The sequence below is a fragment of the Gekko japonicus genome, unplaced genomic scaffold (genome assembly GCF_001447785.1).
Source record: "Gekko japonicus isolate JY-2015 unplaced genomic scaffold, Gekko_japonicus_V1.1 scaffold823, whole genome shotgun sequence".
Taxonomy (NCBI): Eukaryota; Metazoa; Chordata; class Lepidosauria; order Squamata; family Gekkonidae; genus Gekko; species Gekko japonicus.
The window spans coordinates 390,045-409,344 of record NW_015170915.1 but is presented as its reverse complement, the minus strand read 5'-3'; the positions used below and the strand labels follow the sequence as shown (position 1 = coordinate 409,344).

Below are 19,300 nucleotides of genomic sequence, written 5' to 3'. Positions count from 1 at the left end.
GTAGACCCTATGACATTATACCTGCTGAGTCCTTCCACCCCCCCCGCCCAATGCTGCCCTCTACAGAATCCACCCCCCAAACCTCCAGGTATTTCCCTCCTTAGAGCTGGCAACCCTACATTCCCCTCAGTGCCTGTTGGTAGTCAACTAAGCTTGGTCCTGTCACCTACTTTGGCCTTTGAGAGAAAACACATCGGGGCCAGTCCTGATAGGGTTGCCAACTCCAGATGGGAAATTCCTGGAGATTTGAGGGATGGAGCCTGAAGAGGGTGAGGTTTGAGGAGGGGTGGGACCTCAGACAGGTACAATGCCATAGACTCCACCCTCCAAACCAGTCAGTCCCTCATGGGAAACCATTGTTTCCAATCTCCAGGTGAGGGCTGGAGACCACTCAGAATTACAACTGCTCTGCAGAAGGGAGGGCAGAAGTCAGCTGAAGTCAAAGGGGCAGATAATGGCAGGTTGATGGTTAGCTGGGAAGGAGATGGGGTTGCCAACTACAGGCTGACAAATTCCTGGGGATTTGAGGGGTGGAGCCTGGAGAGGGTGGTGTTTGCGGAGGGGTGGGATCTCAGACAGGTAGAATGCCATAGACTCCACCCTCCAACCCAGCCATTTTGTCCTGGGTACCAATTGCTGCCAATCTCCAGGTGAGGGCTACAGATCACTCAAAATTACAACTGCTCTTCAGGTAGCAGAGATGAGTTCCTCTGGAGAAAACAGTGGACTCTGTCATTATACCCTGTTGAGGTCAACACAGCAAATTGACACTGTTTGCCCAAAGCCAGAGCACTCCCCCAGAACCTCTTTCTAGATCTCGTTGTATTGGATTCACAACGGGCTTTACTGCTAGTTAATAATAAAAAAAGATGACACTGAGGCCTGAACAGACCCAGGTAGCTCACTAATCTAGGTCCCAGACTTGAGCCTTGTTCAAGCACTGAAGTCCCTTGTTGCAGCAATGTGCACACAACCCAAATGACCTGGCCGTAAGTGAATCAACTAACAGAAACAGCCCTAAGGCGTAGAGAAGAGGAGGTTATTCCAAATGCTGAATGGGTGATGACACAACCTCCTCTCCGCCCTGGGAGCTACCTATTTCATAAGCCCCATTACAAGGAGAGTGGCAGAAATGTTGGTTCTTCTGGTTTTTCTGCCCTTTAGCTGGAATGTTTGACGTGCAGCCAGGGCACATGTGTTAAGCTTTAATTGTACCCTGCCTCGTCCTTCTCCATCCTCTTTTGAACCTCATTCCAATACCAACTGGCCTCAGACCACCCAAGAGAGATACGTTGCAAGGTTGTGACACATAATTTTTGTGGGGGTGGGGAGGGAGGAGCACCTGTCAGGCTCGTCATCCATTTTGACTGGATTGCAGAGTTCCCTCTGAGCAAAATATGCCAACACGCCCACCTGCTCTCAATCAGAAGTGGTTACAGAGGAGTCTCGGCTATCAAGGAGTTGTATTTAGGAGGTGACTCACGCAGAAGGTAAACATTCCTTCCAGATCTCAACAGCTGAATCCCCTGGGAATCATGGGTATAAGGAGCAAATTGAGATGGTGGAAAGAGTTGTTTAGGAGAGGGTGGGGAGAGAAGGAAATATGCCATCATGCGCCAGTGGGCTATAACCACAGCTTAATGATAATTAATGAATTTTATTGCAGAAAGGTGTGTGATGGACAGGGTTTAAAGACATGCAGTCCAGGTGGGTACCTGGGGCAGAGGGTTTGGGGAGTTCCAGTCTCAGAGTATACTTGTTGCGGGTTACAGACTCAGCAATCCAATGACTATTTGAAGGCTATCAGCTACTCTAGTGCTGTAGAGGGGTTTTCCATGTGGGGGACACTCTTTGTGTGGTTTCCCTCTTGCTGCTGCAGCTGCCAATACAGTGTAGCAGCAATGGGGCTCCTACATGCAGCAGTCCAACACCCCTCCATGCCACCATGATATTTTCCAGTCTTTTGTCATTCTACAGTTGCATATCATTGCATATCATTAACAATCTGTCTGTCACATTCTCTGAACCCTCAGCTTTCATTTTTAACAAGTAAGTTGCAAGCTCCTTTTCTTTTGAAGATACAAAGGCAAAGGTGTATCTCTGCAATGAAAGAGGCTAGACTTTTTTTCTGAACGAAAGCCAGGAAATCCGGGCCAAACTACATATTGCAACCTATGTGAGTCTGCCATAGGGACTTGTAATAGGGATGCCAGACCCCCAGGTGCAGGCGGGGGTCTCCCGGTTTCCAGCACTCCTCTCCACCCCCCAATTACCCCCAATAGGCAAGAAGCCAGAAATAAACATGACTACAGCCTTTTAACTTGATAGGGCTCTCAGTGTCATCAACTGAATAACATTTATTTTTTGTTTTTCTGTAGTTTTGTTTCTTTACTCTGTGTGCTTAATCAATTTCATCGAAAATTTAATGTTATTTCTTTGTACTTAATGTATTACGATGAAGTTCGAAATTTAATAGACAGATATTAAAAAAAATTAAACATGACATGCCCATGTCACCCAGAAGTGACACAGGCACATTGGTGATTTGGGGGGGGGGATGCTCTGGTTTTTGGGTAAAACTCTATGGTAGAAGCTAATTCTACCATAGAATTAGCTTCTACCATAGAGTTTTGCCCACAAACTAGAGCGTTACCCCTGATGTCACTGACATATCAATGTCACCTCTGGGTGATGTAGGCGTTTTGTGTTTATTTCCGGCTTCTTCCTTCCCTGCTCCTGGTAAGTTAACCCCCATTCCCCAGCATCAGACCTGGCAGCCCTAACTTGTAACCATATTGCAGCTGCAAGTTCCTGATGGGAACTCCTTTTGTGGGGGCCAAGTTGCTAAAACAGTGAAGGGGGAGGATTTGCCCCATTAGGTTCCCAGCTGCAATATGGTCGCAAGTCCTCTTGCCGAGCTCACGTATGTTGAAATGTCTTTGTCATTATTCTTGTTCAACGGCCCATAAGCCATACACCCAGAAATTAAAATGTATAGTTTGACCCTCAGAAAAGCTAATACACAGATTGTTATGTTATACGTTTGCTGATTTAAAATAAAAATAAAAAGGGGGGTGGGGTGGAAAATGGCCATCACACAGACCGGAACAGGGGAAATGGCTGCCATGTGGGCAGGACCAGGAGAATCTTAACATTCCTACCAACACAGCAGCTGCCCAGGTTTTGCTGCGATCTTTCCCAAAAGTTTGCAGCGAAGCAGGTAAGGGAAAGATCGGAGCAAAGCTGAGGAAAATGCTAGGAGCGCACAAAAGCACCAGAATGCTGTGGGAAGTGGGAAGATACTTGCTTGTAAAAAATATTCTTAATGCTGGTTATGAAAAAGCTGCTGCAAAGATAGAGGGAACTCATTGTTTTTATTTGATTTTATGCAGCATGAATAAATACAGCTTTATGGATCCCATCATATAAATGTATTGTTGTTTTGACTGAAAGGGATAGATCATGCATACACAATATGCCTGAAAGTTGTGAAATAGGCTACAAATGCAGTAAAAGAAGGTTGTACCCGCTGGGGTATGTGTGTGTGCAAAGGCACTCTCTGCATCTGGCTCCATCGTGACTAGGGCCAATCCTGACTGTTTTGCACACACACCAGGCCTATGAAGGGATGCCAGCCTCCAGGTGGGACCTGGGGATCCCCTGGAATTACAGCTCCTCTCCAGACTACAAAGGTCAGTTCTCCTAGAGAAAATGGATGCTTTGAAGGGTGAACTCTATAGCATTATGCCATTCTGAGGTCCCCAGGCTCCATCTCCACATCTCCAGGAGTTTCCCAAACTGGAGCAGGCAACCCTGCCCCCCATCCCACCCCACCAGTGGGCATGGGGCACCTTGGCAACCCTAGGCCTGTGCTAGTGGGATTTTGTACTTCTTCTGTGTTGCTCTTTCACTACAAAGCCATATCTGCCACTGCAAGAGACGCTAAGAACATAAACCTGATTTAAAAAGAAGAAAGGCTAGTACATATGGTCAATGCACCATGGAAGCACCCACTTTTAATCCATTGTTTCTAAACAGTATTTCAAGGAACCTTGAGGTTACTCAGGTCATTTTTAATAAGCAGGTCAATATTAGCTTGAATGGTTTTACCAGTATTTCTTTCAAATATGTAGTCCCAAGGCAATCTGGTCCCATTAGAGCATTACCTCAGTTCATGGAGCAAAAACTTATCTTTAGTTGTTGCAGATTTTCTGGGCTGTATGGCCATAGTCTTGGCATTGTAGTACCTGATGTTTTGCCAGCAGCTGTGACTAACATCCTCAGAGGTGTAACACAGAAAGATGGAGTACTCCCTGTGTCAATGTGAGAAGAAAAATGGTAGGCAGATAATTTATATCTACTCAGGAAGGTGGGGTAGGTACCTGCCTACCATTTTTCTTCTCACATTGACACAGAGAGTACTCCATCTTTCTGTGTTATACCTCTGGGGATGCCAGTCACAGCTGCTGGCGAAACGTCAGGTACTACAATGCCAAGACCATGAATGGCCATACAGCCTGGAAAATCTACAACAACTAATGAACTCCGGCCGTGAAAGCCTTCGACAAAAACTTATCTGTCACATACAAACTAAGAACAGACCGTACAAAATGCTCACAAATCCTTCACAGTGAGCAGAGGTTCCTCAGCAGGCAAACTGGAAAGCGTTCTGCCAGGGACAGAACTCTTGAAGACCATGGATCTGAGTGATAATTCCTAGACATTCAAATATTAGATTCAAACTATCTGGTGTAAAATCTTCTGGTATGTGTTCGTGACCTAGATAATCAGGCTAGCCTGATCTTGTCAGAGCTCAGAAGCTAAGCAGAGTCGGCCCTGGCTAGTATTTGAATGGGAGACCTCCAAAGAGTATCAGGGCTGTGATGTGGAGACAGGTAATGGCATGTGGTTGCATTCAGGCAGCTGTGACTTGATGATGACACAACAACATGTTTTCCTAACAGATGCAATCATGTACTTTAAAAAAATTTTAGATTTACCACAGGGAAAAACACCATTGAGAACTGTTTCTTGCCAAGTAGGAGCCTGACTTCTCTTTCTTAAAAAAAAGTGGTAGAGTTGTGGTATTCTAAGACAGTGAAAATATTAATACTGGAAGGTGCATAAGGTGATATTTTTGCCATGAGTAGCACCCCTCATTATATTTCAGATCGCATGGGATTATTCATCCCCAAAATGCCTGTCTCTCTGCATCTGCATACTGAGTTAATATTATTCTCTACAATTAAAAGGGCCTTGGTGTACTAGATGTGCAGCCAAATACACAAATCTCCTTTGCTTCCAGGAAAAAAAAGGTTGACATTTTGCTCTGCCCTTATGTCATTACTAATTAATATAAAGAAAAATAACCACAATAAATGTTACTACAATACTTTTTTCATAGTGTGCTTTTTCATAGTGAGGTATATTTAGACATCACAGTAAACTGTGGCTTATAAACCATAGTTTGATTAAACCTTAATTAGGTGTGATGTCTTAATGCAGACGGTCTAGTGAACCTCCGTCACCCCGGGGATAGCTCTTTACCAGGATGTCACACTAGGGTTTGTAGACGGTTTGTTAATTGTGCCATCTGAATTCACAATTCACACTTTGCTGAGTAGCACAGCTCTTACCACTGCCTGGCCATAGAGATGGCAGTATAAGGAGAATGTCCTTTGCTGGAAGTCAGAGAGGAAGAAGTCAAAGTGAGATTTGTGCACAAACTGGAATGTGTTATTTATGCCTGGTAGACTAAACAGAGTTTGTTGCATAAACCACAGTCTATCCTGATGTATACAGTCTAAATACTAGGGTTGCCAGCTCTGGGTGGGGAAATACCTGGAGATTTTTGGGAGTGGAGGCTGAGGATGATGGGGTTTGGGAAGGTCCTCAGCAGGCTACAATGCCACAGAGTCCTCCAAAACAGCCATTTTCTCCAGAAGAAATGATCTGTATCATCTGGAGAGCCGTTGTAATAGTAGGAGGTCTCCAGGCCACACCTGCAGGATGTCAGCTAAATACATTCTGAATGCAAGCAAGAGTAGCCCTTCAGATACTGATGAATATTGCTCCCCAATTGAATTATCTTGCCTTCCACTGATAAAATCTAAAATGATGCTCCTCTTTATTACACACACACACCCAAATATAAAACTTTTTTTGCAAGAGCAGCAATTCAAGTAGTTCTTGAGACAGTATTCTTCATCCGTAAGCAATCCTGTAAAAGGTGGTAGTCTTCAGAGTCACACGAAAGGTTTTGGGCCGAGAGAGGGACGGATTGGGGGCGCAGCAAATGGGCGCGATCCCACCGCAACATCTGGGAAACGTTGCGCACCCGTCCCCGATCCGGCCCTTCAGGCCGAAAAGCCGCATCTAAAATAAACCACCTACAGAGGTGGACTTACCAGCACGGCCGCATCAAGCGCAGCCGTGGGATCACTGGTGCGTCCTTCTGCCGGCGCATCCAAGACCCCTGGCCGAACTGCGCATGCTCACACATGTGCAGTTCGGCAGCCTCCGTCTCTGTCTCGACGCTTTCTCCCTGGTCTCCCCAGCATCTGATCGTGCCGGGGAGCAACTGCGCGGCGGCTCATGGGATCTGTATGATCCCGCCACCGCGTGTCTATTTTTGTGCGGCTTTCAAAAGCTGCACTTTGCCCGCGCTTTCCCCCCACCCCCGTGTGGCAGGGACCAGAGGCAGCCTACTGCTGCACAAGCCCCTTTAACACAGCTTGCACCGTGTGTGTGTGTGTGTACTTTTGCAAAACAAAAAGTGCATGAGTGCACTGATAACACATTGCAAAACAAAAAGAAATTTTGATGCAACTATATGGATGGCTATATAAATATTATTTTGGTGTGGTGTTGCATTGAAGTGCATGTACAGTTATGTGCATTGATAACACAATCCAAAAACAGAAATCAATGTGACAATCCATGTGATTGTATCAAGATTCTACTTATACAGTACTTCATGGATAGAAGTGCATGTATGAATCAGTAATACACAGCACAAAACAAATTTTGATGTGCACAAATTAAATGAAAATTGCTTTGGCACAACATTTTATCAATCCATTTGTGGACATCAGTAATGTTTTTTTGGGGATAACAAACCCTCAGCAATGGCAAACTGCTCATGCTGTAAATCTGGAATGAATTTTGGAGATTCTCTTAGCTAAACTGAAATTAAGGAAGCACAGAGAATGACTAGACTAATAAAGGGAAGGCATGAGAGATACCTGTTCATTGGATTATGTTGGCATTTTGTGGTGCAATCCTATGCTGAGTTAGTCCACTGTAAAATAATTGAAATCAACTGGAGTAACTACTTAAGACTGCACTATTGATTTTATATCTGTTAAAACTGATGTATTTCTATTGGTTTATCAGTACTAACTTTGATAAAGTTGTGCACATTAATATTAGCAGGGCTCTAGGTATAATTTCTAAATAAACTGAAACTATTCACTGTATTTTGGGGGGAAATTTTGCAATATCAAAGCTCCTTTCCTTAATTTATTTTAATGTCTTCAAAATGCTTGCATATTCATTTACATTGCTGTCATTTCACTCTCTGCCAATGGGTTTTATTTTGTTTCTATAAAATTGTAGCCCAATTTGTTCAGCAATATAGCATTATGTGACGGATCCTGAAAGCTCCCTTTTGCTCCCCCCACTCAGTTGGCTTTGTTTGCCCTAATTACAAATTAATCACACTAATTAATCACATCATATAATTAAATCAAATTGGCTATATAGAGCTGTGACGATTCCCAGTTGGCAGACATATAACTATCCTAGCAATAACAAAGAAGCAATCTAAAAGAAAACAGGGCACAAGAATAGCAGTGAATAGGGTGGACACAGAGCTGAGATGACAGGAGAAACTAAGGGAACCTTTTCGAGAGTGAGAACAATATTTCATTAGTTGCCCTAGTTATCTTTCTCACTAGGCTTGCCAAGTCCCCCTGGGGGGCGGGGAAACCTCCGCCCGAGTGGCCCGTTACCCGCCGCCATTGGATCGGGCCCCGGGGGAATCCCACCCCCAAAGCACGCGACATGCCCGGCGTCAGCACTTCACCCGGAAGTGATGCAGTCGTGTCGGGCGCATTGGGGGTGGGGCCACGGTCATCTGAGGGAAAACTCTATGGTTTTCCCTCGGATGGTTGTGGCCCTGCCCCCCGCATGCCTGATGTGGTTGCGTCACTTCCGGGTGACGGAATTGCGGCGCGCACGCGCAAAGCACACGAGCATGAACTCCCGGAGCAGCACTGGACTCCCCCGCTATACCTATGGTAAGGACTTGGCAACCCTATTTCTCACGTACTGTTCATCATCTGGGGGCTACTTCTCCCACCAGTCAGAACCTTCAATACCATTTTTTTATCTCCAGGGCATACCCTCAGAGATCATATTGGCTATGCGATGACATCACTTTGCTACACAGTTAATCCAGGTTGATTGTACGATGATGTCAACAAAGCTAAATCAAAGTGAAGGCAACGTTCTCTGCTCTCATTCTAAATGGGTGAACTGCCCCATTTCATGCATCCCTCAAACACTGAACTGGTGTGGGGGCCAGGGTTCTGCAAAGTGTTTCATGAAATGCATCCTCCATTTCTGTAATTTCCATTAAAATAGTAAAAAAAAAATCACAAGTAAAGGGCTCCTTCAGGAAACCTTTTTCTCCTTTCCCCCAATGGTATTTTCAGACTGAAAATCCAAATGGGACGGTATTTGGTGTAGCAGTCCTAAGTGTAATGCAGTTATGAATTGCTGTAACATATGGAACAAAGGAAACCAGGAAATAAATGCTACATCAAAATAAACTTTAAGAATAACATGCACAAAACATGCAATTAAGCCAATTTCCGATGCACACCATCATATGTATTTTTGTGTGGATTTGATACTTCTTTTATCAAACCTTAAGACGCTTATCACATAACAGCATGTTGAGGACACTTATCTCCAGTAGCAAATATAGGATTCTTGCATTAGGATAGACAAATTATGGATAAGACTGAGATATCTGGTCTCAAAAGAAATCCATTCCATTTCAGCCAGCTGGTCCAAAAAAGGGACTGAGCATGAAATAAGGAACTCATTCCAAATTGGAGGGAAACAAGTCATTCATTTTGTGATAAAGAAACAAGCAACAAATTGAAACCAGGAAGTTTCACACATTTTTATTTTGTGTTTAAACTTCTTGCTGGCACCTTCAGCTTTTTCTCCTGAGTTGTTGCTTTGTTTTCCCTTGGGAAAAGTTGTCGTTGTGAAATAACAAAAGCCACATTACCGGGCTTGATGACTGATGTTGTCTGGGGATATGTTTCTGAGGTTCCCAAACTGTCTTCTAGCATGAGTTAAGTTAAATTAAAAACAGACTGAACTGCTGCAAAGTCACTGGATATAAAGTCCAGATCTGGAGCTTCAAATCTAGGGGCAAGACTCTACTTCTAGGTAGGGACAGAAACAGATTCTGACTGCTACAGTCCAGCACTTCAGGGTGCTTTTACTTGGCAGTTTGTCACTGTCAGTTCAAATGGGTATCAAGGATGAGTGTGGAACCTGCACAGCTAGTTGGTTCTTGTGCCAACTGCAGAGATGTCCCTGAGGGAAGAAGGGTGCCTGCCAGTCCCCAGAACTAGACTTGCCTTGCCACCAAAGTTTTTCCTAAGGGGGAAAAAAAATCAAAGTTCCTCTTTGGGCAATACATCTGAGGAAAACCAAGAGAGTTTCAACCTCACTTGCAAAATATCTGAGGGTAGTTTCCATGCTCATGGGCCTGCCCTGTAACAAGAAAGAAAGTTAGCAGAGTCATGTGAGCCTGAAGTGTGTTTTTTTAAGGTCCAGGAGAATATACATAACCTCTTCAGCCTCCAGCACCATAGAACTGGATAAATATGTAATTCAATTCAATTCAAAACCTTTATTGGCATGGATCAGAATCATAAACAGTCACCCTTCAGTTCATGGATTTAACACACAGCTTCCTCATTATAAGGCAGTTACAGAACTTAGCCACCGCTTCAATAACCACTGTATTTTGTAAAGCCAATAAACGGTACAACATTCTGTCATCTGATTGCTTGACATCTTTCTTAAGTATGGCTTCTAGATAGACTGCCCGAATGTCATCATACAAACTACAATGGAGGAATATGTGTTCGATTGTGATAAATATGTAGTGCAGAGAAAAATGTTTTGAGAGGGCCAAGCAGACGTGTAATCTGTTTTTGTTAATTCTATAGCAAGGGTCACCAACCTTTTCTTTAACAAGAACTACTTCTGAGTAAAGTCCTGAGTTACTCCCCCCTCCCCATTCGCTACCAAATTTTAGTCTGTCCTAGACAAAGAACACGGATTAGGAAGAGCACCAGAAATTAAGCTATCAACTAAGCAGCACGGGAAAAATTAAACCCAAGAAAAACCCTGGGGGGGGGGGGGGCTAGAGCAGATTGTATGATTTTTTCCTGGGCCTTCTAGGAGATGCCTGCGCTATTCTGCAGCTGCCAGCAATCTACCAGTAGCTCACAAGCCACCCGTTGGAGCCCCTTGTAGGAACTGCTGCTCTGTAGATTCCATTTCTTGGCTCTTTCCACGCTGAAGATAACTGTGTCCAGAGAAAGGCTTCCCTACAACTGCAAATGGCTTTTTAAAGAAGGCCAACTTTGCCTTTTGAGGCCCATGGGTCTGACATGCCAGGCAAAGAGAAGGCCATTTGAAAGTCTAATTTGGATTAGCAGCAGCAGCAGCAAGAAACCCTCCTACACTGTTCAGATGCCACATGCAAAGTAAACAAAGTTCTCACACAAAAAGGTACAGATGTTTGGCTTAATCCCTGAAGATATGTGGGTGTACATAATAACCCAATGACAGATGAGAGGATTTATTTGTCCACCTCCATCCTTCTGCAGTCTGCCACCCATGTGCACATTTTATTCTCAGGGTAAACAGAATAGCAGTTTTGGGAAAGGGCATTAGTCGTATTCTGGTAAGTGGGATACATTTAATGGAGGGGTGGGGGCTGGAAATGCAAATATCAGAAATTATGTCATAATCTTCCTTTCACAAAGCACCCAAACGAAAACAACAACAGGCATATGCTTTCGAAATTCACATCCAGAAGTCTCCTCATATGTTCGCGTTCCAAATAAAATCTTAGGTCTTCTAAACAAAAACTGATGCATGTGCTTTTCAGTTCCTTTGGTTTATTTATTTAAATACATCGCTTTTCTGTCATGAACCCAAAGCAGTTTCTAGATACAGATAATACCATAACTACTAAAACATTAAAACCAACAGAAACAGATCCAAACAATCAGCGCAATAGCAGATGGATTTCTAAAAAGTCTTTTGAACAATTCAGCCTGACATTTTCCACTAAAGACCACCACAGATAACACTTGTCATATTCTCTAGGCAGCCCACTCCACTGGAGTCTAGAGTTGCCAGCCTCCAGGTGGGGCCTGGGGATCTCCCGCTTTTACAACTGATCCCCAGCTGAAAGAGATCAGCTCCCCTGGAGAAAATGGCTGCTTTGAAGGGTGGACTCTATGGCATTGTACTATGCTGAGGCCCCTCCCCTCCCCAAACCACGCCCTCTCCTGGCTCCACCCCCAAAATCTCCAGGTATTTTCCAACGCAGACTTGGCAATCCTACTGGAGTCGCCACCAAAAAAGTGTGAGGTTCAGGGCGGGGCCTCCATACACCTGCCCTCAGCAGTACCCTTATCCATCAGGTCCCTTCCTATCCTGCTCTGTCTTGCAAAGCTTCAGAATTGGGGAGTGGACTTGCAGTTCCTGCGCTCCCCTGGATCTCTCCTGTGTAGCCTGGAGAGAGGACCCAGCCACCATCTCCTCACTGGCCTGCTTCCAAGCCCCTTATGAAGCTAGTGCAGCAGGCCGCACATGCTCAGGTCTCCTGAAGTCTCCTGAGGACCAGCAATCTGGAAAGACCACAGGGGAACCATGGGCTGTACCTGCAGGTTCTCCACCGCCCCCCCATCCCATTGCCTGGCCAAGCTAAACTGCGTGCAGCTATTGGCAGAGATTGAAGTGGGGCCTTAAAAGGCCCATGCAGCATTCCTCCTCCTTGCTGCTGTTGTCATGGCAGCTGTTGGGGGCGGTTGAGTTGGGGCTTAAAGGGCCCACCCTGTGCTATTGCTGTTGCAGCAGTTCTTCTAGTTGCTGCTGTCCTGGTGGGTTTCCCTGTTGCTTGTACCTTGACGTCCCAAGTGAGCATCCTTTGACTCCTGGGTAAGTTTGGCAGTGGTTCTGGCGTGCGTAGGGGAGCCCTGATCCCAGACACAAAGCCTGAGTACAAGCCAAAACTCTTCTAACCTCCCTCTGTGTTGGGACTGTAAGCAGCCCCTGCTGTCAAAGGCTCGTAGTGGGACAGGCAGTCGCACTATGTAGATCCTAAGGCCTTTAAGAGCTTTAAAGGTTAAAGCCAGCTCCTTGAATTGAGCTTGGAAGCCAAATGGCAGCCAATGTAGATGTACCAACATCTCAGTAATTTGGCTGAATTTAGTAGCACCTGTCAGCAATTGGGCAGCTGCATTCTATACTAATTAAAGTTTCAGGGTTCTCTTGAAAAGCAGCCCCACATGGAGTATATTACAGCACCATAGCCTTGGGGTTATGGTATCATGTGTCAGAGCAGCTAGACTAGCTGTATCCAGGAAGGGATGCGATTTTTGAGATAATACGTGTAATTGAAGGACAGCACTCCTAGCAACAGCATCAACCTCTTTGCTATCCTCAAAGCTGGACTGAAGACTAACCCTCAGCTCTTAACTGGATTGATGAAGGCCGTCCAATAGTGGTAAATTTACCTCACTTGGGTCCCGTTCACACTAGGCGATTTGGACCGGGAGCGAGACAGTTCGGGGGCGGAGCAAACCAGCGCGATCACACCACAACATCTGGGAAGCGTCCTGCTTCCGTCCCCGAACTGGCCCTTCCCCGCGAAAAACCGCCGCAACTTGCAACCACCTACCTTCGTGGTTCATCGGGAAGCTGCGCGGCAAGCTGGTCGTTTGATCGCCGGCGCGTCCTTGCGCCGGCACAACCCCAGCCCGTAGCCAAACTGCGCATGCTCCGACATGCGCAGTTCAGACGGCTCCCGGTCAGGGCCATGTTTTCTCCCCAGCGTTTGATCGTGCCGGGGAGAAAAGGCGCCGCGGCCAGGGGATCCATGGGATCCCGCCGCGGTGTCTCAATGTTGGCGCGGCTTTTAAAAGCCACGCCTTTAGAGGCTTTTCCCCTGCCATGTGGCAGGGGCCTTGGAACATCAGACCTTGCTAGCCCTCATCACCTCCATCTTGGATTCAGCACTAGCCACCTGACCACAGCCTCCAGGCACTGCTCCAGAACCAAGATGGCCACACTTGGCGCCTTAGAAATATATACAGCTGGGTGTCATCTGCATACTGATTATACCCACTGCCAAAATTCTAGACAATTCTATTAAGTGTCATATATAGATAATAAACAGCAAAAGGGACAGGACAGTACCCTGTGGCAGCCCAAATGTCAATTCCCAGCATATCAGTTCCACATCTTTCCCACCACTCTCTACATTCCACTGCAGAGGAAAGATCAAAACCATTTCTGCGTTACTTTTCTAATGCCCACCTATTGCTGCTGGTGATACAGAAAGATCACATGGTCTACAGTATCAAGCACTGCTGACGAATCTTCAGTGAAAACAGTGAAGCTTTGCCTTTATCCATCTGCACGTACAGATGGTCTGCAAGAGCCTCCAGTGCAGCCTCAGTTCCAAAAACCAGACCTGAAGTGAGACTGAAGAGTCAGTTCATTTTCATGGGTTTTCCCCCCTTCTGTGTTGCCAACAGTCATTGATGAAACACTGCATAAAAGCAATCTTGATGTGTTTATATGTACAGGTATATCAAGATACTGTTTTGTGTGGTGCTTTACTAGTACACAGGAATACATGTTCACCAGTTAAACACCACACCAATAGAATCTTCATATAGCCATAGACGTAATCAGAGATGGCTTTTCTTCTGCATTTTTATAAACGTGTGTGTTAGCAAGTGACTTAAAAAGGTGTGGAAGATGCAAATGGAATAAAAGAACTTGAAATTGGGCCAGACTTCACATATTACTAATCCTGAAGTAAATTTTGAAATTTTGATACTTAATTAAGGAGGTGTGAGATGCATAAATATATGTTTTGCACAGAATTGGGGAGGTAACAAAAACGTACAGATCATTTTAAAATAAGCACAGGATGCTCAGTAATCTCCACATCTCCCTCCATCCTCATGGCACGGATGGATCACACATAAGAACATAAGAACATGAGATGCCAATGTTGGATCAGGCCAAAGGCCCATCCAGTCCAACACTCTGTATCACACAGTGGCCAGAAATACCAGTGCCACACAGCCATATTTTATTTGATTTGTGATGTTATGATAGGAGGCTGAAATTGGTTCCCAGTTTTTTATTCAAATTTCCTAGTTCCTTATTTGTGAATCCAATGGAAAACGTTGAGCACAACTGAAAAGCTCTGCATTTCAACATAAGGATTGGACCATCATCCCCCCCCCCCCCCCCCATTCAGGGGCCTATGTTATGTTGTTATGATGCTTACGGACTGAAGTACCTGGCATTTTTTGTATTTGTCCCTCTCTTTTAGCAGGAATATTGATCAAGGGGTTTCATTAATTGCCTACTATTTGCAAAGCACCTAAAAGCTTCTAGAAGCTGTAAAAATGAGGCATGCCCCGTGTTCAGGTTTATACTTCAGTTAAATAACACAAATGGACCCAGTAATTGTAAAGTCAACAACACAAAAAAGAATTACTGTACAAGTTCTTACTATAAACGACACATTAATAAGTCATGCTGATTTCTATTTGATTTTAATAGGTGAACTTCATCCGAAGACAGAAGCCCAATCACGATGTCAAGGATGTTAAAGATAGAACGTTTCGACTGAACGTCTTTTTCTGAGATTTGCTATCCGAATAAAATGTTGTAAATTTGTGAGAGCTGCTCTCAGCCAGTATAGAAAACTTGTACCTTTTGTGGAAACATGAAGTAAAAGAATAGTACTACAAACTGATGGTTGAAAAAGACGTTCAGTCGAAACGTTCTATCTTTAACATCCTTGACATCGTGATTGGGCTTCTGTCTTCGGATGAAGTTCACCTATTAAAATCAAGTAGAAATCAGCATGACTTATTAATGTGTCGTTTATAGTAAGAACTTGTACAGTAATTCTTTTGTGTGTTGTTATACTTCAGTTAAAACATGACATAAAGTCATAAAATCAGCAAGGAGATGCAAGGACAAGGAGATGTGCCTTAAGGAGCTATTTGAATGTGGTAATAGAGGAGGAAAATCAAATGTTACTTGGAAGGGAATTCCAGTGGAAGGGAGCTGCCAAAAAAAAAGGGAACAAAGGAGGAGAATAGAGATGGTAATCTTATGCCTCACTCGGAGATTGGCAATGGAATAGTGAAAGGTACAAGGAGGAGCATGCAGAAAGATACAGGAGAGCAAGACCACGGAGGCTGGTGTACTGTGTTAATGCATAATTACATACTGAACTCCTGCTGCTCCTCATATTTCTTTTCCGTTTGGCTGCATACCTGCAATGCTTTGTGTACCGGCTTTTCAACCAACGTGAAGAGCCAATTCAATATGCACTAGTCAAGCCAACAGGATGCTAGAACATTATTCACTAGCCAAAGCTAAAATTAGGGGGTTTAGTATGATTCTCAAAAGGAATAAAGGTCTCCATACAATCACCATAAAGTTTAAAAAACTGCACTCATTTGCAATCTGATCTCTGCTTCAGCAGCTGCACGCCGGAGTAAAGAAAAAAATCCCTTCACTGGCACAAGAGTCCCCTTGTACAGGGAGGCGCACCCAACTGTGCCTCCTGTGCTAGTACAGCAATGACCATGGGTGCAGCTTAATTGCAGAAGAGCATCTTTTGTGGTTGGCAGAGGGTTAGGGTGGGAGCAGGCTGCCACTCTCGTCCATCAGCCAGATTCCATCAGAGAATCTCAGTCTCCCCAACAAATGACAGGTTGTTTTTCATGATATAATCTCTCTTGGGAACCTCCCACTTGTATTATCTGTAACCCTGTTCAGGCATCCATTTGGGGCATGTGGAAGGGTATATGGATGGGTGTGACTGGGCGTCTACTTACTGGCACCTTACCCGGTCTCCGCAGATTCAAGGGTCTTATGCATGGATTCTGTGTGCCTACGCCTGAATTGCACACAGGCTCCTACAGTTTGGTACTCTTGAAAATGGAAGGCCTGGATATGCAATCATATCAGTGCTTGGTTCTTTTAGATTTCTTGCATATTCTGGAAATTAAATTTCCTTCTGCCCAGTTCCTTTGGCAAAGTTTTGGATTTCGCTTTTACAACTGCTTTGATTTTATGTCATGTAACAGGTTGTTATGTAACAAATTGCATGGCCCAGGCTAGTCTGATCTCCTCAGATCTCAGAAGCTAAGCAGGGTCATTTGGATGGGTGGCCTCGAAGGAATATCAGGGTCATGATGTAAAGGCAGGCCATGGTGAGCCACCTCTGAGTGACTCTTGCCTTGAAAGCCCTATGGGGAAACCATAAGTCAGCTGTGACATGATGGCAAAACAAAACAAAACCAACAACAAAAATCCCCACCCGATTGTAGGTGCTATAATTATCTATTTTTACGTCTGCTTTTATGACATGCATTTGTTGGGGGAAGTCACCAAATTTTTGTGTAAAACACAGCAGTAAGGAATATTTGACCTCCACAAACTGGGTGAGTGGGCAACAATGTGGTAAATGAAGTTCAGTGTTGGTAAGTGTGAGGTGATGCCCAACTGGGAAAAAAAAAAAAATCCCAACTTCAAGTATAGGCTGATGGGGTCTGAATTTACTGAGACTGAGAGGGGAAAAGATCTTGGGGCCGTAGTGGAGAGCTCAATGAAAGTGGCAATCCAGTGTGCTTCAGTGGTGAAAAAGGCAAACTCTATGTCTGGGATTGTTAGGAAAGGGATTGAGAATAAAGTGGCCTGTACAGATGTATGGTGCAGCCTCATTTGGAATACTGTGTACAGTTTTGGTTACCGTTATCTCCAAAAGGCATCGTGGAGCTGGAAAAAGTACAGAGGAGGGCAACCAAGGCTGCATTCACACACACTAAATAATCCACTTCCAATCCACTTTCAATGCACTTTCCCACTGGATTTTTACTGTGTGAACTGGCAAAATCCAATTCAAAAGTGCATTGAAAGTGGATTGAAAGTGGATTATTTAATGTGTGTGAGCACAGCCCAAAATGGTTAGGGGACTAGAGCACCTTCCCTATGAGGAAAGGCTGAAGAGTCTGAGATTTTACAGTTTAGAAAACAGACAACCGGGGGGGGGGCATAATAGAGATTTATAAAATTATGAATGGGGTGGAGAGAACTGACAAAGATAATTTTCTCTCTCTCTCCCAAATTACTAGAACTTGAGGCCATCCAGTGATATGCAGTAGGTTCAGGATGGACAAAAGGAAATACTACTTTACACAGAGAATGATTAAAGTGTGGAATTTGCTGCCAGAGGAATAATGATGGCCACAGGAATAACAGGAATAAACAGCTTTAAAACAGGATTAGATAGATTCACGGAGGGTAAGTCCATCAGTGGTTACTAGCCATAGTGACTAAAGGGAACCATGTTCAGAGGCACTAAACCTCTGAATCCCAGAGCCAGGAAGAAACATCAGGAGAACGCATTGGCCTCTATGTTCTGTTGTTGGCCCTCAAGAGGATCTGGTTGGCCACTGTGTGAAACAGGATGCTGGACTAGATAGACCACTGGTCTGATCCAGCAGGGCTCTTCTTATGTTCTTATCTCTTTTTCAGTGACAAGTTATGTGTGATTTAATCCTTTGTCTGCTACACTGTTCTTATCCAATTACTCTTACTACTTGGTATTGTTCAAATCTCTGAGTCAACCGGGAGAGGTCACTTCTCCAGGATCCCAGGGACACTTAACAAAACTATTATGGGGCAATTAGCACTCATTAAAGAAACATCAGCTAACCAGTCTGAATCATCTGCATAACAAAATCTTGGTCAGAGAGCATCAGCAGCACTGGATAAAAATCAAGTAAAATGTACAGTAGGAAAAGGTTCACAACACAATTGGTGCTATTTTTTATGCTAATTCTTGAACAAAAGACTGCAATTTCGACAGGAGTTCTACTGAATTTTGAATGAGCAATTTGGAAAGTGTCACCCACATTTTCTGCAAGAGAAGCTTGACCTTTCAAATTGAACCAGCACAGAAACGTTGTTACATCCCTAGTCCTGGATTACAGCTAGAAGGTCCTGTATGCACAGCTCCTACATGAAGACGTTGGGATGGGCGGGGGAGGGGAGCACTGGCAAACATCATCCTGACCCCTCCCCTTCCCAATTCTATTTGCGTCCAGATGAACACTTGCATGATGCTTCTGTTTCTGTGTTTTGTGAAACTTGTTAATAGTACCAAGGCTGTCTGCAGGGACTGAAGATATAAAGCAGAGGTGTCGAACTCAGTTGTTACAAAGGCTGGATCTGACATAAGTGTCACTTTGTGGAGCCAGGCCATGTGTGCCATAAAACGTAATGCAAGGCACCGGAGATATAAAGTGTATAAAGGACAGCAGCTAGTAAGCTCCGAGTTGGTGCATCTTCACTGCAAGGCTCCATGGGCTGGGAGGGGAGGTGCAAAGGAAAACCCACTTGGGCAGACTGGAGAGCCAGGCAGGCAGCTCTGTGGAGATGTCCCCACACTGATTGACTGCAGCAGATGAGGTTGTTCTGCCATGCTGACGCTACAATTGGAGTGGCTGTTCCCACTACCTGTGCCCACTCCTGTTCCCTCCCTTGCACTAGTTGCTCACGGACCACATAAGAGCCTTGGATGGGCTGGTTCCAGCCCCTGGGCCTTATGTTTGACACCCCCGACAACAAGTCTATTAAAAAACAAGTTGGTTGCTTGTGAGGAATTGCGGGTGGGGCAAACAAATTGGAAATGTTGACCCCCCCTATGCTGCAACTCTCTCCCTCAATGATTTTTATAAGCTCTCAGGGGCTTCAGAACCCTTATAATCCCACTAACCCCTCCACTCCTTTTTTTCATTTAACTGACTCTCTACTACTCTCAGTGGTTATGGGCCTTCTGGTGCACATTCATTCTTATCAGGCCATTCCAGCTTTACCCCCTTCTTGGCTAATAGCCAAAGATATATATTTCTACATATATATGGAG

General features: G+C 44.6%; 1 protein-coding gene across 1 annotated transcript in view; it reads right to left on the bottom strand.

Annotated features, from left to right (window-relative positions):
- Positions 1-19,300, bottom strand: part of LOC107116753 (filaggrin-2-like) — a 66,467-nt gene that overhangs the window by 30,800 nt on the left and 16,367 nt on the right. The window lies entirely within an intron of this gene.